At 40.1% G+C, this 27,936-nt stretch overlaps 1 protein-coding gene across 1 annotated transcript in view; it reads right to left on the reverse strand.

The window, feature by feature from the left end:
- Positions 1-27,936, reverse strand: part of oprl1 (opiate receptor-like 1) — a 72,441-nt gene that overhangs the window by 23,448 nt on the left and 21,057 nt on the right. The gene's annotated exons all lie outside the window — the stretch shown is intronic.

A 27,936-nucleotide genomic window follows, 5' to 3' on the forward strand; every position in this document is an offset into this window, starting at 1 on the left:
CATGAGACAGGCAGCTCGTTTTACTGTAGGTCACACACACACACCTTTAACACCTTAATCAAGCGTCTGCAGCCAATTCAGGATTTAATCCAGTCTGCAGTCTGCATAACAAACAGAGACGCTGCGTGGCTGCAGGTGCATCGAGCCATTAGGATGCACAGAGTGTCCCTGAGAGCCGCTGCTGCTAAAATTGCTGGTTATAATGAGATTTGGTGGACACTTTTATCCAAAGCACCTTGCAGAAGCAGGAGTGAGGACTTTGTTAACATCGGTGTCAGCAGTGGGAATCAAACCCCTAAACCTGCCAGTATTAATGTCTTCTTTTGGCCGATATTGAACCTTTGAGGTTTGAAATCCAATCCAATTCCATTTTATTTATAGGTAGGGAGTTAAACGGCAACATGACCGGTGGTGCTCATATGGCTGGAAGTGGTGACTTTAAGGCTTTTATTTCCAGGTCTGAAATGTGTGTTTTATAATATTCCATTATATTAAGTGTGTAGTTGTCTCCAGAAGTTGAAATTAAAACTCTGCTGTTAAATGTGATTGTCTAAGTTGACAAAATTACAAAACTGTAAATAGGATGAAATGTCTTGAACGTAATACTTTCAATACAAACTCTTACGTCCTTCAATGGTCCCCTGTGGAGGTTTACCCTCTGGGGAGCCGGACAGTTGTCAGAAAATTTAATGGCCAAAAAGACTATGAGATGATCCAGGTTGATATTTTGGTCTGATTTTGACGCAACGGGAAAGGTGTACCGGGCCTTTGTGGCTTTTGTCGTGATCTGTCTTTCCCCTGAGGTGAGGTGATCGTGGGCTCAGCAGCGGCCTGATGTGACCCTGCGGTCTGTGTTGCAGCTTTGTTTGGTTGTCCTGTTTCTGCGGTTTTGTTTCTGTCAGGTTCAGGTCTGTTATCTGCCGGTAGACTGGAGGGAGTTTGGACTTATCTGATGGTCCAGTGACAGGTTTGCCTTGAGGGTTCCCCTTATATTTATTTCATCTTGCTCGCTCGTCTCTCTCAAATTACATTTTTTTGGTCTTTGATGCTTCTGTTTACTTTCTGCCTTCTGACTCTGTTTATATTATATATTGTTGATTTCATGGTAAAAAAATAAAAATAAAAAACGAGACACACCAGTGTTCAGCCTCTGCAGCTAATGAATATCTATAGAAAATGTTATGTGACTCTTAGAAATACAGATAAAAGTCATAAATTATGACTTAATGTGTCAGGTGTGTCGGTTGCTGGAACTCAGCAGAGTTTTGCCTCTTTGACTTCAGAACACACAGAAGGCTTTTCTGCTTCAGCTGCCCTGGATAAAACTTTACAAAAACGCATTGCAGTCAAATATTTCCGCCTCCCCCCTCTCCCCCCTCCCCTTACCCCTTCATTCAGTTTGGCCTCAGGCTCTTTTGCACTCTCCCTTTTTTCCTCAACACATCCCCTTCTTTCTTTCTGCCTTTCTTTCCATCTCCTCCTCTGCCTCTTTTTTCCTCCTCATGTCCTCCTTTTTCGCCCCATCTCCAATTTTAGATGACGTTTACCTCTTTTTTTTTTGAGGTCTCTCACTCATCTATTCCCTTGCATCTCAACATCTGTGTCTTTCAGTCTTTTATCCTTTCATCCCTCTCATTACCTTCCTCTGACTTTTACTTCTCTGTATCTTTCCTCCTCTTCACTTGTTATCTGTCTCCACGCCCTCAGCTCTTTCTGATTTCTCCCATCCTTCCTGCCTTTGTCTGCATTGCATCTGCAGGTTTCAGGAAGCTGATTTGAAGATGTTTTCAATACTTTCATAATACTTAAATTTAAGACTCAACAGCTGCAAATTGAACACAAGTAGTGTAAGTTCTAAAATGGGCAACAAGAAGGACAAGGGAAATGGGCCGTTTTAGAGGCTCTAGGTATTTAAACCTACTCACAGAGGCAAGAGGCTTAATTAGGTGTTTTATTTTGGGGGAATATTTAGTCACCTTGAAAGTGTTTTATTCCTTTTGTTGTCCAATTTACATTAAGCCAGTGTGAGAAAAAAATGTTGAGAAAATTGCCCCTGATGGTGCGTTCAAGGAACCTTCCCTCTTGCAGATAAGAGAGTACATTTTTAATTTCAAGAAAGGACAATGAAGTCTCAATTGTGTGTCTTCTTCCTGGATTTAAAATAAACAAATATAGCTTTGTGTTCTGATCAATAATAATAATAATAATAATAATACAATACCCACATGCAATATGTACAGTATGCTGAAAGAGTCCTCTGTTTCTTACAGTGTCCTCATCCCATGAAAACATGCATTCTGAAGTTTAGCTAAAAGCTAACATGAGGATTGTTGATATTTTGATGTTGTGTACACTCAGGATCTCTCCCTTTGCTGTAGTTCTTCATCAATGTCGAACATGTATTAGACTAATAGACTTGAACTACTTTTAATCATTTCATTCACCACTCTGCCTCTCACCTCTTTTCTGTCTTTCTGCTATTTCTCCCTTAATTCACCTTTGCCTTTGTACTGTTGCTGTCCATCACATCCCTCTTTTCCCATTTCTCTTCTACCTCCCTCCTCCTCCTCCTCCTCCTCCTCCTCCTCCTCTTCCCATCCGGTCGTCCCTCCCTTTCCATCCACCTTCCCACCACCTTAAATCCTCCCTTCCTCACCTTTTGAATACATTTCAGCTCCTTTCGATTTCTCTGTCCATCTCTGATCTCATTCCTCATCTCCTCCCTCCCTTTCCACCTACACCCCTCTCCCCCCCCTCCCCTCCCACCATCTCATTCTCCTTCTTTATTCACTCTTATCTCATCTATATCTTGCTTCATCTCCTCTAATCCCCTTCTCTGTCTCTTATCCTCCTCCTCTTCCTCTTTCTCCTTCTTACATTGCTCCCCTCCTTCTCTCTGCATACTGAAGACCAGCAGGCAGAAGAGTCTTCAGAGAGAATATTTTATATCTGTTCAGCTTTCCTCCCCTCTTTACATCAGGGACAGAGTCAACACAGCCGAACCCTCCATCTCTGACTTCTTCTCTCCTCCATAACATCTTGTCTTCTCTCTCTTTAAGTCTCTTTAGGTCTCTCTGGTCTTGTGGCCTTCTGTCTCTCAAAAACAATCTTTTTGCTCTCTCTCTCTATTGAAACAGTCTCTTGATATTCAGCCCTGCTCCCTACACTTTCTCATTTTCTCTTTCTCCCTCTCTGTCATTAATTGAAAGTATGATTGTATTGCTGCATTGATTGCTGCTTTGACATCTTGTTTTCTTTACATTCACACTGACAAAGCACAGACATAAACTAGACTATAAAGGAATTATTTCCAGGACATGTTTGATAAATTGTGGCCTAAAAATTGCCTCATGCATCATCTTGCTTTTTAAAGAAATGTTCAAAGATCAGGACAATCTAGCAGAAGGCAGATGGAACACGGGATGTTTTTCTCTTAAAGCGCCTGAAAACTTAATTAAAATCTTGTGTTTTCTCTTTAATATTTGTGACTAATTAAGCAATACTTAAAAAAGTTAAAAAATGAAAGATCTTAAGGGTCGTGTGGGTGTTTCCCGAGCCGCACAAGAAAACCACTTTCATCAGGTTAGTGTAAAACTGAAGAGGAAGACCGTGAGATGAGGTTGAAAGCCAGGGAATAAAATAGTAGGCGGACCTTGAGTTAAGATTATTATTGGTATTATTTGTAGTTTTTTTGAGAAACTATTATCAGATTTTTACATTGTTACATTCTGATTGGTTTCCGGGAATAATGGTAAATGTTTTCAATACTTTTGTTAATCAATGAATCCCTTCAGCACTAACCTGTTCATCCACATCAGTGGATCTGACATGGGATCAGAGCTTTTGAGCAGTCGGTCCTAATGTTTCCCTCTCAGCGCATATAACTTACATTCCTGAAGTGCAGCTGAAACACGCTGATCTCTTTGACGCACTTCTGTTAGCATTCGTGGTCCCGTCTGCACTTTAGGAATTCCACAATCTCCAAAATAAGCATGAAATATTCAGCCATCCATTAAAGAGGGTTTACTGCTTTATTCCTCGCTCACTCTGTTTTCTCCCTCTTGCCAGATAATTCCTCAGCTCTCTCCTTTCTGTCTTCTTCGATGTTCTCATATAAACACTAGGGCCGGTATTTATCCTCTGAACAAAATCCAATCGGCTGGCTAACACCAGCATACTGACTTCATCTCCACACCCCATTGCAGACACAAAGTTCTTATTGTAAGTTTCTCCAAAACAAATAAACTCTGGGAAAGGTTAGGCAACAAAAATCATGTTTATGCTCAGAAACCTTAATTTAGACTTAGGATAGCTGCGACTCAAAGTTCATCAAAAAATAATACAAAATACCACAAAGAGGTGAACTTCATACACGTTTTTCTGTCTTAAATTGGGTTCTTTGCTTGTAACAAGTTACCATTTTTGATGATATTCATCTTGACAGAATGGTGTTGAATTTAAATATTATTTCATTACACGAAGCTGGACGTTTTCTTCCCTTTTCAGGTGTTTATTCCCGTCAAGAACAACATGATATGAACATCAGTCTGGACTTCGTTTTTCCGTCTTTCAAAGCAAAAGCGGCTGCATGTGACTCTTGGCTCATTTCCTGCATTTTTATGAAATTTCATTGTTCAGCCAATAACAAAGGAGACCAGAATCACATTTCCAGACAAATTGTGTTTTTCTCTGGAGCCACCTGAGACAGATAACATCACTCAGCCAAACAAACTGAACCAAAGAGGGAAACACCCACTTTACTAATGCTGTTTCCAACATTATTATTCAGCAGCTCTCATGTATAATAAAAATCACCTCTATTTCTCTGTTTACAAACAGCAACAAAGATATGAATATAAAAAGCAGATCACCTATATGTCCTTCTCACCTGTACTGTATTTCTTTCTTTCTCTCACAGCAGCACCAGGCAGCCAGCTCTCTGCTCAGATCACTGTATGTCATGATATTTCATGTCATGTAAAATGAGTTATACAAAATAATTTAATTCTTTCTCTGTGTATTTTTGCAGCTCTTTTTGCCTCACAGCCTCAGTTCTGTTTATTTTCTCTCTTGCTGTTCATCTTTCATTTATTCCTCTTCACCTTTCGCCTTTATTTGCATGCGACTTTGATCTTGTAATTAATAAATGCAATTAATGGATTACCCCTATGAACCCTTCAGGAAACACATTTGTAGCAAATAATGAAATGTGCTGAAATGGCTTGTGCATGGTGTATAATTGAGGGCTATAAGGTCAAGATTTTGCAATTGATCTACCAGTGATTCATTCATTCATGCCATTTGTTATCACAGAAGGGAGATTAAAATCTATCTACAAGCGGAAGGATCACAAGCTGAGTGGCAAAAGCAAATTATGGTTGAGGTTGAGGTTATGGTCAGTGTTACAATACTGTCATGACGTTGAATGCAGTTTAGCTGCACACAAGTAGACGTGACTTGAATTCTGGATCAGTCAGTTGACACAGCACCACTGGATTTAAAGGGGCTCTGTGGAGTTTCACTTTTGTTCAGACCAAAATATCTCGGCAACTGTCAGATTGATTGCTATGAAACATTCGGACATTCATGTTCTCCAGACAATGAATCCCTCTGACTTTGGTGATCCTCTGACTTTTTCTGTAGCACCACAGGCAGGTCAAGATTTTCACTAATTAAGTGAAACAGAATCATAAATACAGGACAGGAGGGCAAGGTGGTTCAAGATGAGTATGCAATGTTCTGTCAAGCTTTTGTCTGTTTATGGATTGTTAACAAAAGATGACTTTTTGACCTGATTACCTGGAAGGCCTTGTTTCGTCAAGGTGTTTCATCCACCAGTTGACATAATTTCTGTGTTTCTCTGAATGGATAATCTGTGGTAATTTACATGTAAAAGCTACAACGAACTTCTCTGATGATTGTTCATAAACCAATGAAGCTTGTGTAGATCAATATAGGTTACAGTAACATTTCCAATTTAAATGTGTATGATAAGAATGTGATCTCTTTGCAGATGATGTTGTCCTTTTGACTTCAGCGCCATCAGAGGCTCATTTTCTGTCTTCTCCTTTCTTGCTTTCTCTCTATTTCTCACTCTGCTTCGCCTCTCCATTAATGGAGGGAGGAGGGAGAAGGAAGGAGGATGAAAGGAGTCAATCTGATGACTCTTTCATCCGCCGTGCTGTTCGCTTTCAAATATTAATAATCACTTTGAATTATTCACAAACTGCCGGTCTACACTGTGTCGGCTTGAATGAGCTGTCACACGGTGGCACAAATGTGTGTGTGCGCAAGCACATATTCTTGAATTTGGGAGCTCATGCTGTGGCCTAGGCGCCCCTGTTTGTGTATCATGTGTGTACCAGGCCATGCTGAACTTAAAAGGGATCATTTGATAGGACAGAACAACTACAAAGTACAAAATTAAAGTAATTATCCCTGGCATTTTGATGGAAATCAAAATCATCACAAAAGCCAAAAAACTAGTTTGTGAAATATTCTCTATTGGCTGTTCTAAACACTTGTGGTCCAACTGTTTCCTGTTGCACAGATAGAGATCCATTTGACTCAAAGAAACGATGCATTACATGCAATACATTTATTTGTGTTCTTGCTGCAAGCGAGATGTGAAGATTGATACTACTCTCATGTCTGTGTGTGTTAAGTACGGAGCTTGTGCCAGGAGGTCAATAGCTTAGCTTAGCATCAATGGAAACAGTTAGCAAGGCTTCCTCCAAAGTTAAAATATATATATCTTTCAACACCCTTTAAAGCTTGTGAATTCACATGTTGTATTTCAATTGGTTAATGTTGTAAAAACAACAAAATGTAGTTTTATGGGGAGTTATATTCTGTAACTATTTCTTGGTAAGCAGCGGCTGGTGGCAGTGACTGAAGTCACTGTGCCCAACAAAAAAACTAGTTCTTTTATGTCTGTTTATGTATGAATTGAACAAAAGAGAAACAACATGTTAATCAAGAACTTTGCTTTAAGGCATATTTTTGGACTTTGGGAAGAGCCTGGTTAGCTGTTTCTGCCTGGTTCTAGTCTTTACGCTAAGGTAAGCTAACTTCTTCCAACTTAGCACATAGACTTGAGAGGTGGTACAAATCTTCTCATCCAAATTTTGCCTTGAAAGCAAATTAGCATGTTTCCCAAAATGTTGAGCTATATGTTCGTAACAAAACTAGCACAAATATGTTGAGAAAATGATGTCTGCAAAAGTCCAAGAGGAATGGAATGGAGCAAAGAATGACAAGGATGCTAGACATGCTAATAACTATTGGAGACGTCATATTACTTATGCTAGTCTGTCAAGGTTTACTGCAGTGAATGCTTCTTCACAGCATGAATACCTTTTCTGCTGTGAAATTGTGTTCTTCAAACTTCTTCAAAGCATCAGCCCTCATACAGAATGATACAAAGATGAGTTACATGTGATCAGAGTTTGAGTGGAGAGTTTGCGCACCAAAAGTGACGCCATCATGCCTCTTCAGTTGAGCGTGTAGGCAAATAGAAACTGTCCTCCCAAGAAAAACGACAGCATCAGTTGTGCCCCAAAATGACATGTGTTTACATTCAAATGACAAAAATGATGTTGGAAGCAAATGAGGAAGTAAGGTGACATTATTATAGAGTGACAAAGTCCTGGTGGGGAGGAGGCAACGGTGGAAGGATGGGTCCACAAAACATTGGACTTTAAAATGAGGACTGCTGTTCGTTTTTTTTTGCCTAAATCTATTCAAATGTAACCATAGCGTTGTCACATCATAAAACTGGTTATTTATATATGATGATGATCAGATCAGAAAAAGCATTCTATGTGTCGTTCAAGAGGGCATGGACAAACGACTGCTCTGACATTTAATTTGAAGGGACTCGCTAGGCAAGTTACCCTATACAGCTAGCTTCAATGGCTAATCTAGGGAACTAATTTCAGTGTGGACTCACAAGTGCTGTAAATGATTGTAGCTTCATGAGGTTTGCACTGCTTGCCCTGACATGTGTTTATGAGAGTTTCCTGAATCTCGGGTTAGGGGTTAGGGCGAATTATGTGGGTTTGCATTGACATAAACCCCAATGTTGAACTACTTATGATGTCATTTGCTGAATTATTTGCCCTTGTTTGCAGAAGCACCAGGTAACAACGTCTCCCAAAACAGCAAAGCATCGTTATCGGGCAAAAGCCTTAGATTCTGCCAAGTCACTTTCACAATCCAATTCATGGCCACCAGCTGCTTCAGAGGTATCAACACTGTTATTATCACAGCTCTCCTCTGGTGACATCATCAGCCCTATTCTTCAAGGTCTTTTAGAGTCTCTAAAATGGATGTACTATTATCTCTGCGTAGCTGAAAGGGGGTTCAATTGAGCAGCAAGAGAGATTATGGAAACATGTATGCTGATGTCAAAACAGTAGATTCAGAGTGTTGGCATGCATTGTGAGGATTACAATGATCCTTTCAACATAAACACTTTTTTCAGGGACGAATGCCTACAGAGCCCTTTTCTTTCTGGCAGCCAAAAGCACACTTCTGGTGACAATCAATACTCCTTCTGAGCATAATGACATAAAATGAATACCTTTCATTTGTGCCATTCACCCTTTTTGTTCTGGTGACAACAATTCAATGTGTTCAGACTAAAGGCTGAGGAAGAGGAAGAGGAAGAGGTGGAATAGCATATAAGTCAGTGGAAAGACTGACTGATGCAAATTGATTTAAAGTGGTGCAAACTGAGGCAAAACTTGAACAAAGAAACACCTGCTTATCCTGAGGTTAATGACTCCATAATCACACAGAGACAATAGGAGAAAGTAGAGGAACTGGAGGGGCATTTTAAAAAAAGAACTAGTCCCTGGTAAATTTGGGAGTTTGAGCTGTCACATAGAAACACTTCACACACACAGTTGTGTGTATAATGTTGCTGGCAAGTTAAAATCTGTGCTTTGAGGTTGGCTCTTTCTGGCAACTGAAAAAACGCTCTAGCGGGCAAATCGGATTGAACAGCTCGAGACAAAAATTCACATTCAATCTGAGCACGCCTTAAATGTACAATGATCTAGTATTGCACTTCCATAAAGTTGGGGGACTTGCGAAAAATAGACTAAAAAATAATGGTCAAAAAGTAACGGAGACCTTAATACCTTGTCTTTTCGTTAGACACACCCTGTGTCTTATCTCAGGATTGACAAAACTCTCATCTGATGTTTCACATTGCTGGAATGCCCCTTTAAGGGGGCTACATACTTCTGCAAGTCCGTCGCACTATATTAAAAGAATATCCTTCCATTTACAGATTAAGCTCTAAAGAACTCATCAAAAGCAACAAACAAAAGACGCACAACAGCAACATCTCGTCTTAATTTCCCTTTGTGTCAGTATCACAAGCATATAATTGTAAAGACGGCGAACCCTGGAAATGAATGCCGAAAAATACCCCCGTGACTCTGCAGTGTGTGACAGAGAAGTGCCAGAAGAAGCAACAATAAGAGCTGAAATCAAAGGCTGAGAAAAAATGTTCATCTTCAAACAAGAGCACAAGATGGTGAATGGCGGAGTGGTTGATATTGAACAGAAGGATGTCAGAGAGGCTTCAAGCTTTCCAAGGCATTCACTGCTGCCATAATACTTACAAGTACTGATTCATGTGGGTCATGTAGTACCTAAAAAGCACTTTGGAAATCCAAACAAGGACTCAGAAGACCTGGTGAGCCGAAGGAGCTTGAAAACGGCTCTCTTTCCCATTTTTTTCTCAGCATAACCTTTGTTCACTGCAGCTCTGCATGTTGTGACAGTGTGGGTCCTTTCATATACTCACTGAACTCTGATGCTAAATCACATCAGCCTCTAAATATGAAAACTCAAATCTCAGCCCTCTTCCTCAAAAGAAAAAGAAAAACGTGAGTACCAACCACAGTCTGGACCGATGCTCTAATTCATCTGTATTTTCTTTATTTCATAAATCCATCTTTCTTGGCTAAAATTTAAAAACAATCAGGATGATAAGGTTTACTCACACCCTTTGATAATGTTTCTTTTTTCCAATTACGCTTGAAAATGCAGCTAAAGATTTAACTTCCACTTTTAATCCCAATGAGCCTAATTTCTCAACGCTCGAGCTGACTATAAGCCATTGAGATGTCTTTTTAATGGCTAATAGGGTGAAGCTGTTCAATGAGTGTAGGGCTCCCTCAGTTCTCTCTCATTCATCCCACTCACTGCAGTCCCACAGGTCACGCTGATAATGGAGAGTTAGACTGGTGCACACACACACACACACACACACACACACACTTCAAACACATGCTTTCTACTCAGACACAGAATCAAAAGCCCACTTTATTAAACCAATCTGAATTCAATCCAGAGAAAAAGATACTCGAGCAGCGTGAGTGGACACTGCAAACACACAAGTGCAATTAAGTTAACTTCAATACAACCCATCTGATGCACACACGCCAACACAAACATCAAACATCTACCTTCAGGGACTGCCACAGACTGAGTTCAGTTTTTTGACGCCTTTGTATCCTACAGGATTATTTTTTTTTCTTTCAGTTTAGCGAGGTTTCCGTCCAAACGTAGCGCAAATTTTATCTGAATTTCCCTAAAATGGGCAAAAGAAAATGCAAATGAATGTGTGTTTCCATCCACTTCTGTTATGTGAATATTAAGATCATCAAGATAAACAATTGGTGGCGCTGATTCTCCAGTCAGGTGTCATTAAACCATTGTAGAAGATGTAATTAAAAGAGCGCCAGTGTATGTTTAATTAACAACATTAATTCTGATCCTTATCTGTAAAGGCAAGATGTAAATTAGCCCTAAATCATACACTCTAATGCTAATAATCACCTTGACTAAACCTAATCCTTTGTACTTTCATGATGCTGAGCCAACTTAAATGTACTGCTTCATCCAAATGCTTGAATGGATATTATGTTTTTGGGACAAGTCCAGTGTTGTTGTTGTTGCTAGGTGACCACAGTGGACCCCATCTCGCTTTTCAAACATAGTGATTGAATGATTTTGTTTTCTGTGTGTCAGCACCATGTAGAGGAAGAAGAGAAGATGACACATTTTCAAAAGCCCAGCCATTTTTAAACATGTCACCTCAGATCAAAACCTGTGAACTTGGATCTATCAAACAGTTCCCACTTTCCACGAGGTTCGGAATACCACAAGAGCGGGTATCCTCGTGAACATGGTAAATATGACAGTATCTGAAGGTATGATTGTACCTTCATTTCTCTATTTTCCTTCATGTGAACATAAAAAGAAATAAATCACACACACCGCTCTAACCATCAGTGTTCCTCCCTCATGTTCTCCTCTTTTATGTAAAATGACTGTTTCAGCCGTAATGAGAGCCTTCCTTTAAAAGAAGCTCCTGTCATTTGTCCACCGGGAACGTCTCCTCGCATCGCTATTTTGTTTGTCTCCTTGTTTTGAACCGAAAGGACGGTGCTTTAGAAAAAAATAAACTATGTGAAGAATATAGAACCATAACACTCTGGAATCAGCTATCCTACATTACAAATATCTCTGATGACATTTGAAGCACAAAAGACATCTGGTGTGCTGCTCATTTGCCTCGTCCTCTGTCACCTCAAACAGGTTTGTTGTCAATGTGACAGTGATGCATTTCTCATCCTCGAACACAACCAACTGGTTTGCCCTCTCATAATGTTGAGCAATGAAAATGGGGTTATATTATTTTCTTCAATAACAAATATGCAGATATAGTAGCCTCTCAATTCAATCTGATTACAGTTGACCAAGAGCCTGAATATATAGCCCAGATATATCTAACTTAATGTCACTATAATGGTATATTGTTTATTGGCTATTCAACAACCCCTCCCTCCAAAAGATTCATCAGACAGTTTTCTGATCTTCCACCTCTATGGTTCAGGTTTGGATGGATTTAGGCACAAAAATGACTTTGATTGTGTCACATTGTAGGAAAATGAATGCAGACAGAGGTGTCCTGTATAACAGGTCACACACTTTGTTGACACATCCACCCATTTACCCCCACCTCCTCCCCGTCATTCTACTTCCATCTTTGCTTCACAGCCACAAGAGGTTCTTGTCTGCTAAACACAAACACACTGACAGACTGATTGATTGATTGACCACAACAACCTGAAACAGTGCCAAAAGTTACATGTCTTTAGGTGTATGTTCCACTTTTTGTACCTATTTATTGAGGACTTACTGTTTGATTGGTGCTGGTACTGAAAATGAACCCAAACCAGAAGCAAAACTTCTCCTTGAACATGGGTTTATTTGCTGTTCTAGTTCTTTGAATGTAAAAGAGTACTTCCTTTGTACTCACTTTCTCTGTATTTCTGTCTTAAACACACGAACATCAAATATCAACATCCCAACTGGTAAAAATAATAAATTGTCAGCGGGAGAGACTTTATCTTCGAGTACATTCTTGAAAAACAGCAGCTGAAAGTAATTTCCCCTGATGCTGTTAGCTAACGCTGTGAAAGAAAATGGGAGAAGAGGGAGAGAGGAGACTCACTGTGAGTCCTCGAAGATGTCCTTTCTACTCCAGCAGAAACCGCTTCTGTTTCATTGCTAAGGACTGTTACAATCTCACTTTATGATTGAAAACCCACAAAAGCATCAATGTGAATGAAGCCATGCAGAAAACAGGATGACTGGAGACTCAACCCTCACTGCTGCTTACACAAACACCACATACATGCTACAAAATATAGCAAACCAGAGATGGATATGCCAAATCTTATATAAGGTTCATAAAAATAACCATAATATGTCTCAACATTGCTTCCATTGCAATACTCAGTCAAAATGCCTGCATGTTAGATGACAGGAGAACTGCTATGTCACTGGCTAGATGAGTACAAGTTTGAGTTTTACTGTCGTGCATTTAGTTAAGATTAAGAGAAGAAAACAAAAATGGATTCAGGAGGTAATAGCTTGAAAGATGAAACCAGCAGACAAACAGTAAGGTACACTAGGAATTCAATTTAAAGCTGCTTTATTTTGTTCCATATTAAGTCTCTTAGTCTCACTGCTCTCATCTGTATAATTTGCAGTGAAAAATGCTGTAAAAAAAACACTGCATGCTACCTTGCAAGCACCAAAAAGCTGACAGACAAATATTTCCTTCAGGAGTTGGTTGAGACAAAACCAAAGCTAAAAGGAGAGTGAATATTGGACTTATATTAATCAGGTGGACAGAAAAATGACTCCAAATGAATGCTAATTGCTCCATATCTGCTGGATATTCGTGTTTACAACTTGTTTTTGTTAATGCAGCTTTGAGCCTGATGCAGGTGTATCTGTAGCATAGAAGTGAGCTGGGATAGAGCGATTCATACTTTCAAAATATGCTAAATATCATTGTCAGCGTTAAAACGCAAACCTGCTCCCCAAAATAATTATATTTAGGGTTTAAAATAACATTTTGGGAAAAACGTGTAACTGCTTTCTTGCCGTATCAATGCTAATGTCTGCACGCTAAATATGAAGCTAACCGGCTAACTTAGCTTAGCACAATCTTAGCACAAAGGCTCGGTCACTCACTAATTAACTGGTTTGTCTGGTCCGGCATTACTGGAAATCTTCCTGGATTTCAACACAAACTTGTTTATTTTGGGTAAATTCTCAAACTGATCCCCTTTGCTGATCCACAGAGACTCTGAGCTGAGAAGTCATATGTCATAAGGAGCAATTTACACTCAGATACTGTTATCTGCCAAGAAAATCCTCAGTATTTGAGCTTCTGTAATTCCTTTCCGCCAACATTTGGAGTCCTTAAACAAGGTTGAGTACAAGCAGTGGTTCAAGGAACATGCCATTTATTTTGAGACAATCCCTTGTAGCCTTGTGTTCAGAAGTAAATACCGCTGGAGAGGGAGCCACAGCTGCACAAAGCAAGATTTTTGATCTTATCAGTTTAAATTCACCAAGGACGGCTGTGAAGAGAGGAGCTAGCTCTCATCCAACACTGACTAAGATGTGGAAGATTAGCCCTGCTGGCTACACTGAAATGTTGATGTCGGCTGAGGACGCAGATGGGACACATCCCCTCCAAGCAAGAAGGTGAAAAATCGAAGGATAACAGGACCGGACTCACCAGTGTTAGATGTTTGTCCTCTCTTGTCTCTTTGGTGTAAACATCACAGACAGAACGCTGACAGCACTTTACAGTTGTCTTACAAGACCTTTCATGAAATTCCTCTTAGTACTGTTTGCGTCATCAGTGTCCGTGCTGTGCTGTTTTAAGTTGGGCTGAACAATATTGCGCTTGTGATCCCTGCAAATCCCTGATTGGTCGATTATTTCATCATTCATCAACATTTCAATGTAAAATGATTAGATTAATATATCTGCGTCTTATCATGTTATCACAAGCCAAAAAGGTTGGGAACCATTGTGTTAAGACATTGACAATAAAAGTAGTTTCACTTTTAAAATTGCAATTTTGATATAAAATCAGCTCTACATTCACTCCTAGTTTTAAATGAAGAGACATTTCCACCAATATAAAATCAACTGTTGCTGTCCAGACTGCAACCATGAAGCTGCCAATTAGATGCAGTCTCGTGCTCGTTAACCTTCAAAATGATCACAGCTGTGACTTTGTCTTTTTTGATTCACCCTTTCTTTTTCTGTCCTCTTTCTGTCCCCAGAAGTCTATTCTTATCATCGTTTAAGTAATTCATCTTCTATGTGGTGAAACTGGAGGACAAGCAGATGACACAGAGCTACTGAGGAAACTGTGACAGTGAAACTGAAGTGTTAGTCACTTTCAGCTGATATGATCAAAGTAAAACAACTCAGAGACACATAAAAGAACATGAGCACAATTTAGTCTACATGAACAATAGTCCAACTACGAAACATTGGAAGCAGAAAACACCGTCAGTGGTTTAATAATCCATCTAGAAAGGTCCAAATCTATTCCACTTCCATTCTCTCGTGTAAAGGAACAAACTGTCCTGGAAAATTTGTTAAAACACAATTTAAAGCGTAATTTATGGCGATGATATCAGCAGTAAGCTTGCAGCCTTGATTTATTCGAAGCACAGGCCATATCTCACAGTTTGCTAATGAGGCCTGCTGCTAATTTATAAGTATGCTTAATGACGATATTTTGATTTAGGATGCATTTAGATGCTCACTATCTAAAGTAGGAAAAGGCAGTCGATGAATGTGTCCTCAGTTGGGCTTTCAAGGTCTTCTTCACAGGAAAAAAAAACTTATCTGCATGTCTTTGGTTAGTTTTCAGTATAACAGAGAGACTCAACCACTGGCTGCTTGTCTGTTGAGGTGACCACGTTGATGCACCATCATTCGTGTCACGTGAACTGACTGTGGGACTGTTACAATACAATCGGGCTGCATTAGCTACAGAGCAAAGATTTAATTTATAGTATAACCAGTGTTTTTGTGGTAGTAAAAAGCTGAGACGCCCAAAAATATATATGTTTTGACGAACACTGTTTGATGGCTTCAGCTCTTGATTTAGAAAGAACATTTCAGTGATTGTGTCTGTATCACAAGAAGACATCTGCTGCCACATCAAGTCTTTCTGATTCATATTTTGTCTATTTCATTATGTATGGTGGAGTGCGGTGAAACACTAAGTGACGTTGGAGACTATCGCACCTGTCCTGGTTGACAGTGTCGGGGTCGGTGTCTTCATCTCGCCTGTGAAACGAAATGGCAATTCTGTCTTGATTATTAGGCAGTAAAATATTCATAGGTCCTGTCACCTTCTCTGTATTATGGATATCCTGCAATCTACACATTTCAGTGTTTTTTTAACAAAGATCTGGGGCGATGAAACATACAAGAGGTCAACAATGTCCTTTCAGTGCATGTTTTTGTTTGTTTTTCTATTTTCTGTGAATCAAACATGTTCAAATGAAACCACAAAGTGTTGTTGCTAATCCGTGGTTCACTTTATATCACTGAACGGTTTCATTACTTGAATGCATTTATTTGAATTGGCTGTCTGACTGTGCCTGAATCAACTCACTTACTTCTGTTCAACATTTCAAGGCCAAAGAACAGGTATATAGATGCATGCACGCTAGATTGGATGAACCTACTTTTGTAAAGGTTGCTGATCTGCAATCAGCCAAGTAATTCAGCAGCACAAATTAGGACAGAGGTTTTCAAATCATTTGCTGAAAGGACTTTAGCATCTTTTCATCTTTAAATGTATCCCTGGCTGAGATAAATGACTTCTTGTAAATTGTTGTGGCCCAACATGCCGTTTCGTGGCTGCTTTTATCCACAGTGCACAGAGTTAATACCTTTCTCCACCGAGAAAGTAAAACTCTTTCTCTCTAAAACCTTGGCAGTGTTAAGGAGCCTTGAGGACTGTTAGTGTGAGTGCAGTGTTATGATTACGTAGTTCTACTGTGGGCTACCTTTATTCACTCTCAACACTACAAGCCACTTGAATCCCTTCTTCATTCTCATTACCATATTGACTCAGTGGAGTCCTAAAGCTCCACAGATCATCACCTTGAGCTCCATGACTCCTCCAGCTATCTGACTGCTCTCCATCTGAGTAAATGGTACATTGATTGCGTTTATGTAGCGCTTTTCTACTTTAATGGACAAAGCACCACCATCTCCATCTCCTTTTATTATTTATATATATACATATATATATATATATGTATATATATAAATATATATATGTATATATACAAGCTTGCTCATTAGAACATGGAAGATCTACAAAAAAAAAACAAGGCGCCTAAAGTAGTTTAAAAAACACCAATACTGGCAGCCACAAATGAACAAGCAGATGTGATCCAAAACAGCATCAATTTATGTCATTCTTCCATCATTTCACAGTTCATACTCACCATCTTGCCTCAAAAAACACATTTTCCTCCTGTTTATGATGCACTACATGATCAGAGCAGCAAGTTCAAGGCATTGACACGCAAAGACCTGCAGCAGTAGAACTGATTATAACCCTCAGTTACTAGAAAGTCAGAGAGCCTGTGAGGACCTCTCCACATAAAGACACTCTCTCACTCTGGTTCACACACACACACACATGCATACCCGGTCATGCATATAGTAGGTGCAATGCTGCCCTTATTACCTCGAAAAGAGAGTCACGAACTGAGATCTGAGGATATTACAGAGAGAGGGAGCCTGTACCCTGGGATGAGATGTTCATTAGAGCCTCACCTGCCATTCTGTCACAGTTTCTGCCACTGTCAGCAGCTGCATGTTCGTGAACACAAACACACACTTAAGAGTCATGCAACACCTCCCTCCCACACAGCGGTGCAGTGTGCGTACAGCGGTGGCCCTCTGCAGCCTGTAAATAATGAATGATTCTTCTATAAGTCCGAGGCGCGGAGCGTGCTTGGTCAGCCGGCATCTCCTCCCTTTGACAGGCTAACCTCGCTCAAAGTTCTGCCAAAAGCATTAGAGTGCCGGCCTTGTGATTGCTGACTGCTGTCTCCTGGCAAATGTTGCGCATTATCGGGAAACCTTTCAACTCCTGTGGACATTACAGCCGAGGCTTTTGTCAGCCGTGTGCAGGTAAAGGTCCCGGTGTCCTCATCAAGGTTGTTGACCTGTAGACCTGGCAGCTGCAGGGGAACAAACCTGTGACCTTTGTGCTACAGGATAGCATCTGTAGCCATTAAAGCACCCTCTCACCTCATCTCTTCTCTTTCAATCATATAATTTTTTACTCTCGCTCTCACTTCCTGTGTTCTTTCAGCTCTACTGTAGCTGCTCGCTTCTCATTTATTTGTAGTTGAGCTGAGCAAGCCTGCTCATTTCTTTTCTGCTGTTAAACTTGTTTTAAAATATACCAAAGTCAAAAGTACTTACACTGCAAATCTATCACAGCAATTTATTCAATTGGTCCATTACTGAGTGCTAAAGGCTTATTTTCTAAGCTTGTTTTCTTTCAAAAAGAAACTAGTGGAAGTGAGGTAATTATCTTAACCATCTGTTTCATTCTGCTTTATTAATCTTTCATCTTGCAAGATACACTCATCTAAAAAAGTGGTGAACTGGGAACCACTCCATTTCTCCATTTAAAAATAACTCTCAAAGTGACTCCAGCGCACCACACAGCGGGTTGATTGTTGATATCAGTTTCGTGTCTGTGCATTCAGTGGGCAGGGTTGGACAGGACAAGCAGCGTTCAGCCTACCATAACTGGACTGGAAAACGGAGGCAGAGGGAAACCATAGCCTCCACCAGATAAACAAAAACCTTCCAACAGCTGCAAATCTGTCCTATTTACATTCTTGTAGCTTGTTAACTTGCAAGCTAATCACCAACTCATCACTCAGTCCTCTATTGTTTTCTAAGCTTGCACTTTCTCTCACCTCTTCTTTGGGAGTCTTTTTTCTCAGAGCTGACATTTGTCATCATGTTTATCATAAAGGACATTATGTAATCTGTTCAGCAATAAAACAAGTCCTTAATACCTTTGAATTGCCACCCACACCTTAAATTTTGTCGAGCGATTCGGGGGCTCGTGTATGTCTGCTTCCCTGGTTGGAATAACTTTCACTGTCCTATGTCGCTGTGATGTAACCACAAGACAAAATACAATCCTTCACTCGTCAAGATTCATTTACCACAACAAATCTTTACAAACCCTTGGAGACAAGGAAAGTAGGCAAGTAGTATTGTAGTAATCGTTTGTCCTGATACAGAAAAAGTCAGAGGGAACGCTTTTATTTCTGTTGTATTTTCATATTTTGCTATAATCAGAAACATTGACATTGATTTATAAACGTGCTTAAATTATGCAAATTGTGTGATAGCTAATGGAGCATTAACTGAATTGCGGGAAGTAGATAAAGAAGTGAAATGCACGAACAGATCTGGAAAAGGTTTGAACAGTTCAAGCACGATCAGAACATAGTACCTTTCATTTCTGTGTGTGTGTGTGTGTGTGAGTGGGAAGGTGAAGTAAGGTTGTTACAGTTTTTGGAAAGTTATTTTTCAGTGAAGTCTGGAAAAAAGCCAGCAAAGGTTTTAAAGTTTTCTTCAGAAACTCTAGAGTTTGATGGTAGCCATTTTATTTATTTATACATGTATTCATGATGGCACCAGGTATGGCTGAGCTCTGTGTGTGTGATAACTGCCATGCTTGGCTTGATCCTCCTAATATGACACTGTGGGGGTTGATTTACCAAGTCTGAAAGCATTTGTGATCATTTAATATGGGACCACACTGAAGTGTTAGGGTGTTGTTACGTAAGTCTATAAAATATGGAAGACGTTAATGGAAATTTATACAAATGGGACCTGAAACTGATTGTTGTCGCCGACTGAGAAACGCAGCAGATGGTTTTGCGTCAGTGATTGAGGATCCGGGAGAAGAAGGTAAAAAACATTTGCAGCACTTTTGTCAGCAGATTCCAATTGTAGGAGGCATCATCAGCGCGGTAGAGAACATTTAACGAGGAGGAAGTGGGACGAAAATGTAATTCTACTGGCTTTTAATTTATGCAATACTGCAATTATCTGTCATTTCAAAATTCAGTCACTGAACCTTTTGTAGAGCTAACAGCATTGCTTAACTTTCGCAGGGAGCGCTTGTGATTTATCTGAAATATGTTAATGTTCAACCAATCTTCAACTTGTATTTAAGCTCAGTAGCACAGAACTTCTCTTTGTTTTTTAGTCCTTTCCAGACATTAGCAAGGTGTGTCTGTCATGGGCAGAGGGCACAAAATGCACAAAAAAAGAAACAAGAAGCAATTGATTCTACTGGGATCTTTTGTAGTTTGTTTTTGTGCAACAAGCTGACCGACTGTCTTTATGCAAATATTTCAAAAAGTCAGCCTAGCATTGAATCTAAACGGTACTATCCCCGACTATCTCCGGTGTTCAGTCGGTTGAATGTCAGTCCACGTTCCCTGTAAGTCGTCATCATACCTATCATCACACTATTGTTCTGAGGGCATGGTGTAATCATGTGTGAAATTAGTTTGGATAGGGTTGGATGGTGCTCCATGTCTCAATGGATAAATTCAAAGCCCAACTAATTACTTACTGGAGCTGTAGAGGGGGAGACCAATGACCTGTGGCCCGTTTATCTGCTGCTAATCAGGATCATCAGAGAGGAGAAAATTGTCTGAAAAGTGTCTTGGTTTTTGTACATTTGTCATTTTTGTGGTAAATTATGAAACAATTCAGGCTTGAAAAAGGTACTGCGTTTTATATATTCTATTATCAATATCATAAAGTCTGCTTTCATGGCTCACACCTAAAGTCTGTAAAGTCTGCAAGTTGTAAGCACGCACAACGTTGATCGATGTCACCGTATTATGAGATCCCAGCTATTCATTTGGTGAGCACAATGTTGTCATAACTGGCAGAACGAATGGCCACACTATGAAGATCCAAGCTGTAATAAACCAGGGTTTTGCTTTAATCACAGTTAAGCAAATCAACAAATGTCCATCGCTGCTGGCGGTCTCAGTCTGGCCTAAAGTATCGGTCCTAAAGAAAGTCTGCCTGTTGCTCTCTCAACTTCTCAACCACCTCCTCCTTTACTCCTGCGTCATCAAAACCCTGTTGCAGAGTCTCCCTGTAAGGCTGTGAATCGTGTCTTCACGCCCCCGAGGGGATCCACGCAGGTTGAGAAGCCCCACTCTTCTCCATTTATCACCTCTCCGTCCTCTCACATCTTTATCTTGCTTGTTTGGTCCTTCTCTCCTCCCTCTTTCCCTTGATGTTTCCCCTCCTCTGCCTCCTGTCTGCTCACATTTAATCTCTCTCTCTCTCTGCTTTTAGCTCGGTCTCTCTCCACTTCCACCTCTTGCTTTCATTTCTTCTCCTCTTTAACCTTTTTCCTCACTTATTATTGTTTTCCCTTCCTTCGTCTCTCTGTCTCTCTGCAGAATTGGAAAACATTAAATTAACCTTACTAACCTGAAACATATTCTTTTGTTCTCACAGTACGTCTCTTTATCCTTCACTTCTTCCGCGTAGACTCAATCCATTTACTGGCAGTAAGCGAACAATCAGCAAACTCCAAGCTTTCTTTGCAGCAAGCAGAGAAACCTCAGCTTCTCCACTTGCAAAAGTCTTTAATTTCAGTCAAGAAAGCTTGCGGCTTCTTTTGATTATATGTTGAGGAAGCAGTCCAATCATGCAAACTCACACGGGTAATGTACTATTTTCTTTCAATTCAGGGGGAAATTATAGTCTTGCATTCTGAATGCCATTGAACATGTCTAAAAAAAAAGCACTGTCTTGTTGTCCTTCCTCCCACCCCAACCCACCAACAAGTACCCAATTAAAGAGCTCAACCCTCCATGCTCTCTCCTTCTCCACCTCTGTCCTCTTCAGTTCTCCTTCCTCCAGCTCTGTCTCCCACTTGTCTCCACCCATCCCCCTCCTCCTGCCCTCCTACATCAACAATTAAGTTACCCAACATGCTGCTCGGGTTCATTCATCTCCCTTTTCTTGCTCTTTCTTCTTCCCGTCTATGGTGTTTTCTTCTGATCTAATTTAATGACATTTATATATGAAGGAGTGTTTGTTTTGCTACTCCCTACTGATGTTCGTGTAACACAACCAGTCCAAGCTTTTGAATTTGCTCATCTAAATATTAAGAGCCAGAGTTGTTCCTATATAATTGCCACCTGTTTGGTAAGAGAGCAGCTTGGGACTGCCTTGCAGATCAATTGTGGATGAAAAGAAAAAGAAATGATGTAGTGCTGCATGGAAATACTGAAAAATGAAACTTAAGAAAAGGAATGATGATATAGCCCTTTCGGTGGGACTCTTTTTATTGTTACTGAAATAAGAGTCTTTTTAAGAAATAGAAAAATGTGAAATGACATTAGATGGAGGAAATTAAATCGAGCTTATAAAAAAAAATAGAAGGAGAGAGACAGCTGAATGGGACGGAGCACAATAATACAGATTTTGTGCCAATTTATAATGATTTATCGCTTGATATTGTTTTTAGATAACATTCAATGCAGCTCCCTAAATATTTGGTGCGCTGAGATTTCTGTCAAGTAAAGTTTAATTAAAATGTCTTCACCATATTCTCCAAAGCCAACATGGACCTCTAAAACTGAACGATTCTCATATCCCTTGCTGTTGGTATATATATTCCTGATGTACAGTAAATGCATATGCAGTACACAACCAGACGCTCCTTTCTGCTGGAACACAGACGGAGCCTCCGATGAATCAAACTACCAAGCTGTTGCTGTTTAATAAATTAGGTCGTGTTTAGCCCGACAAAAGAAAAATTCTCATGGACATTTGGCCAAAAAAAAGCTGCACCTGACTCAAAGTCTGCCAATGTAATGTGACATCATCAAGCAACATACTGTACTGGCCAATGAAATATCTGCAAGCCAACATTCAGAGAAGAGGGGGGGGGGGTGCTGTGGGTGCTTCGAGGAGGAATTATTTGCTGCAACGCCCCACCTCTATCCGTCAGCCACAATAAGTTCAACATATGTTCAACAACATGAATTAAGTGACATGAAGGCTTCTGATCGCCTGTACGTGCACGAACAGCCACTCTGCATCTCCAACGTGAACAAATGCTGTTAAAAAGCGGCTTCTCTGTGTTGCGCCAGTGTTTCAACCTCTAAAGCACTAAGATGTTTTCATATTGTCGTATTTCTGACTTTGAATTTGTCTAATAACAACACGGCAATGTGTTGCTGAAGTGACACACTTTCAAGGGGTTTGAAGAGCAGGGCTTTCCACTGTTTACCTCCTCTTCATTGTGGAGAGTGAGGATACAATCACATTACTACTTTCCTCAGTTGTAAGGTCTGCAGTCATCTGCAATAGCAATTCTAAGACTTTACCTTGAGTATTGATCTCTTTATAAGTAGTAACGGTTGCGTGAATCTGTCCACAGGTGTCTAAAAGCTCTCCCACAGGGGAAAACTATTTTACAGTAGAAAAGTATTTTTCATCTGAAGAGAAGCTTACATTTTTTTTCAGGTTTTCAACTTCCTCATCTTCCTCCATCTGTTTATCATTTACTTTGTCTGCATCTCTTTTCTTCTGCCTTCTCTCACCAGATCTTTTCTTTTTCCGACATTCCTCTCCCGTCAAAGCACATCCTGTCTCATCAAGCTTCTTCTTACATTTACATTCACACCCTCTCTGTCTTTTTAATTATCTTAGGTCTAATTCTGTCTCTCGCCTCCACTGGGAACCTCTTTCTGTTTCTGGCATACTTCTTTTTCTAATTGTCAACAGTAAAATAAAAATATGTGCTGTTGCATGTCCTTCTCCCTCTTTAGCTCACCTGCCCACTCCAACAAGTTCCCAATTAAGCCGATATCCACAAATCCACTCATCTGCTCTCTCCTCCCTCCTCTCACTTCAGCTTCATTTCATCTAGACCCTTTTCTCTTGTTAACTTCGTTGTCTTTCTCTTCCTCTCTTGCTTTCATTTCTTTTACCTAACGCTTCCGTCTTTGTCTCCTCCAGGATTAAACTGCAGACGGACTGCGCTTGTTAATCTGTTTGCTTGTTTGTCCGCCTGTTAATCACATGCAGCCCCACAAACACCACTGATGGGACTTTAATGAATTCCAATATTTTTCAAATTAGACTCACTGATGGTGCGACGTCACCGAAAGCTACTGAAAAGTTTAGTGTCACATAGCAACATTTTCTATGTTCTTTTCCTGCAGAATTTACTCAGACGTTTGTCAGGAAGAGCGTTTTCTTATCGGCAGACGACATTTGTTGTCAATAGCTTTTTATAACACATATTACTGCTGCCGTACTGCTATGTCTATGGTTAAGGATTGGTTTAGGGTTTGGAAGTTTAGGCAACTAAACTTGGTTGAGGTTCGGGAAAGACTGTGGTCATGGTTAAAAGAAAAAAAGAATGACTGTTGGTAGATGGCCGCATGCAATTGGTGGTCTCCTGTGTCGGTCAGGCTAACCATCCACCCCATCCTCATCCAGTGAATCCAATGAATTCCAATTCTTATTTTTCCACAATGTGTAAAATGTCTAACTCATGAAAATCAAGCTTTCAGTCAAAAAGGTGTTTTCCATCTACAGGTGGCTAGCTGACTGCTTATCCTACAGTTTCATGGCAACTCAATAGCAAACTCCATCTGCTGATGAGGAGTGTGTGGTATGGTCAAAAGCTCCAGAGCTGGCGATTACGTGGACCTTGAGTTGAAATTGTTTAAGTTTTGTCTTTATAATTTACTGTAGGCCACTGGACGATGCTCCATGGTCTCACTAACATCAGCCCTTCACATAACAATTGCATATATCACCACCGTATTTCTACTTCCAATTCTTCCCATTCATTCACCATCTAACCCCACACCGGCCCTTACTGTAATGCAAATGAAGCGCTCCCTGGTCAAAAATCAGCCTAGCTCTCCATTGTTAAAAATCAAGAGAAAGTCCAGAAGCCTGCCGGTAAAAGACGCGATCAGGGGTCGGAGCGGTGCCATGTTCGGGCCGGGCAGAGCAGAAATTAACCGTGATGATGGTAAATGGTCTGGCTCTGTTTCACCATCTGAGGCCCTCATTAAGAGAAATGGCTCACAGAGGCCCAGAGCAGGGATGATTGCACCCGCCGTTAACCCCACCAAGACCATATTCCTGTGTGTGTGTGTGTGTGTGTGTGAGTGTGTCTGTGATGAATCGGCCTCCCAGCCGAATCCAGTCTATTGCCGGTGTAAGGTAATTACACATCTCTGCCAAACCACATGTTGCTCTGTCTTATACACCAGTTGAAACACTTGCTTTTCAAAGGAAGGTGCCTTCTTACTTTGTGCTCCATAATCTGTTCTGAAACAAATTGATTCATCTCCTCATATAGACAATTTGTCAATAATAATAATAACCAAAAGCAATCCTATATTTTTAGAGCTACATTTGCACTGCATGACATTTTGCAGACACTGGCAAATACTGTATGAATTTTGGAGAAAAAAAAATCCCACTAACCCCATTTACAATTTTCCATTTCAAGGGACACATATACAGATAAAACCTTAACACTTAGCCATGGATCTGTGTTTCCATTGACACCTGAAGCTGTTAGATAACTGCCAAAATGCCAGAAGAAGAAGAACATCAGGCATTTTAGGAGTTAAGGTACAACAATTACAGCTAGCTAAAAATGATCCATAAACTAATACAAACACATGGATGACGATTTTCATTTTTTCAGGCTCTCATTCACGCTGCCCTCTCACCCACACAGATCATTCAGGATGCGCTGATTAGGGATCAGATAAACGCTACGACAGCACATTAAACCCATGTATGACTCACTGGAGCTGCTTTCTTTCTGTCGCTTTAATGAGACAGGGAGAAACAGAGCTAACATTCATTTCAGGGTCACTTCAGCTGCCGTTATCCCAGGTGTAAAGGTGCTGCAGAGGCTACTCTCCACTGATAATTTATTAATGTGGTTGCACATGATAGGAGTGAAGATGTCTCTTTTCAACATCTGCTTAACTAATGCTTCTCAGATCTCAAGCCGCCTCGTAGACTTCTTGGATGCACCGACACTTAGCTTTATCCGATCCACCCAGATGCAAGAAATGGATACTTGTAAATTGTGTGGCTTCATGCTCCGTGTAATATTCAACCAAAAAACTTAACCATCTTAGGAACACAAGGGTGATACTCCTTTCATATATCTACAGAACCCAAAGGAGCAATCTGTCAGAGCAATCAGAGCCCCCCCTGCTAATGAACAGCTTCACAGCACAGGTTGTCAACCGACTGGTATTTTCTTCAATCCTGATTAATTTATTTTTGTCCTGTGAGGTTTGATGTTGCCAGTCCTCCTGGTTCCAAACCAATATACTTCCATCTTGATTAATTTTCTATCATATATCAGAATATATCAGAATATTAGACAGCTTCTACCCAAAGGACCTAGTTGGTCTAAATATCTTCAAATGATAACACCAAGGCATGTACGTTGGAACTTAGTTGCCTCTTGTGATCTGGCTCCAAATTATATTCACACATCACGTCCCTACATATAATGCCAGATGATAATGTAGCATACAACAACATATACTGTACATTCCTCCAATGGCTTGGTTTTTCATGGCCAGTCCAGACCCCAGCAACACATTATGACCACATTCAGTCAGTTGATGTTGCCAGCCTTTAGTTCATATAACTCCCAAGATGAAAAGGTTTCATAGTGTCTCGGTGGGGACTTGAGAGAATTGTGACTCCTGTTATCTGAACACCAGAGAAGGGTCCTCTGAGACGGACTGAGAGTACTTTGCATAAGGAACAAAACTGTTCCTTTTCTCTCGATCTTTTCTTTTTGTGGCAGTTGATCTCAGGGAAGTCAACATCTGGTGCATCCTTGGCCAACAATGAAACCTTCCTGAATCTTAATGTTTATGCCTCCTCTGTCATCACATGTTTATATTCACATGTTCTTTAGTCATATTTATGCTATTAGATATTACACTGTGTAATGAAGGTCAAATGTGAACACAAACTTGGAGAAAGACGTTTTTGTCCTACTGTCTGCTGTCCTGTGCGGGTTCATAAAGTCCATAGTTCTCATTAACTTCCACCCACAGGGAAAGAAAAGATGGAAGAGAGAACCAAAGACAGAGAACTGCAGAGATGGAAAATGAAGTTGACAATGAGGATCAAAGCACAAAAATTGATAATGAGGGATCGGAGAAAAAAAACAACTCAGAAAAGCTTCTCGTGCCTCTCCTCATTTTCCTCTCCCGACCATCTGATCTGTCTTCCCAGTGTGTCACAGCTCCTCTGGTCAGGTCTCAACAGGCAATCAGCTGCATATACCAGACATGAGGTTTGCCAATGAAAAATGTTGAAGAGGGAAAGAATTGTATGATTTAAAGCAACATTATATAAATATATTTGTACATTTACAATATTTGGAATAACCTCAAAAAAAAAAGTATTAGTTTGTGCTGTTCTCTTCAAATTCTAGTCAGATATTGTTTGGTATTTTGTCTGTAGCCCCATTCTGTCAGAAGCATGTACAGAGAAAACCACAGCAATGTATTTAGACTGAATAAAAGGCCTACTGAGTGTCCCAAATGTTTAAAACCACCCAGTTCAACACAGCAAGAGTGTCTTAAAAAAATAAATGCTTTAACTTTTAATAATTATTCTGTCAAGTCTTTTGATTATTTGAAGATACAGTATAGATATTTCTGAAACATGGCTTTACAAAGGGAGTTCTCTACTCATAACAAGAATTTAGACCAGCCAGTCTTTCATTAATGCTTTTAGATTTAACCAGACCAGTGCAAACATGCTTCAAATGTATAAGCTGATTTGAATGTTAGCCACAGACAGCTGAAGTCATCAGAGAAATGTTTGAGCAATGATCACAGAAAGGAATCTGTGAACCTTTCAATCTCAAACTGTTGTAGAAATGTAGAAATTGGAACACACAGGAAGTCTGATGTTATTAACTCCTCAAGACACAAAAACATCTACGTACTATGGTCTGAGTTTATCATTTTATTTCTTATGCTGACATGTTGGAGGTGACAACTGACCCATCTTCAGACAAACAGTGTCAAACAGTGTCCTCTCAAAATTATTTTTGCGTGTAGTACTAATTTGAAACAGCAAACATGTTTTAAAAAGAAACATAATGCTACCTGGGTTACCTTTTTTATCAACACGATGAGAAAACATTTTACATCTGCAATGTATTTCGTTTGCTTTGCTATATCTGCTCGTGGCAACTAAAACACACATTGGTGGTTATATTTAGGGAACTCAAAGCACTCAGGTTTTCGGAAAAATAGTCATCTTTGTTAAATATTAAAAAAGTCAACAAGGACTCGCCCTTGAAACCTTTATTCACTCATAGATGTGCACACACACACACACACACACACACACACACACACACATTCACACAACCAGCAGAGTCACAGCACATCA

This window comes from Enoplosus armatus, chromosome 8, assembly GCF_043641665.1.
Source record: "Enoplosus armatus isolate fEnoArm2 chromosome 8, fEnoArm2.hap1, whole genome shotgun sequence".
Classification (NCBI taxonomy): Eukaryota; Metazoa; Chordata; class Actinopteri; order Centrarchiformes; family Enoplosidae; genus Enoplosus; species Enoplosus armatus.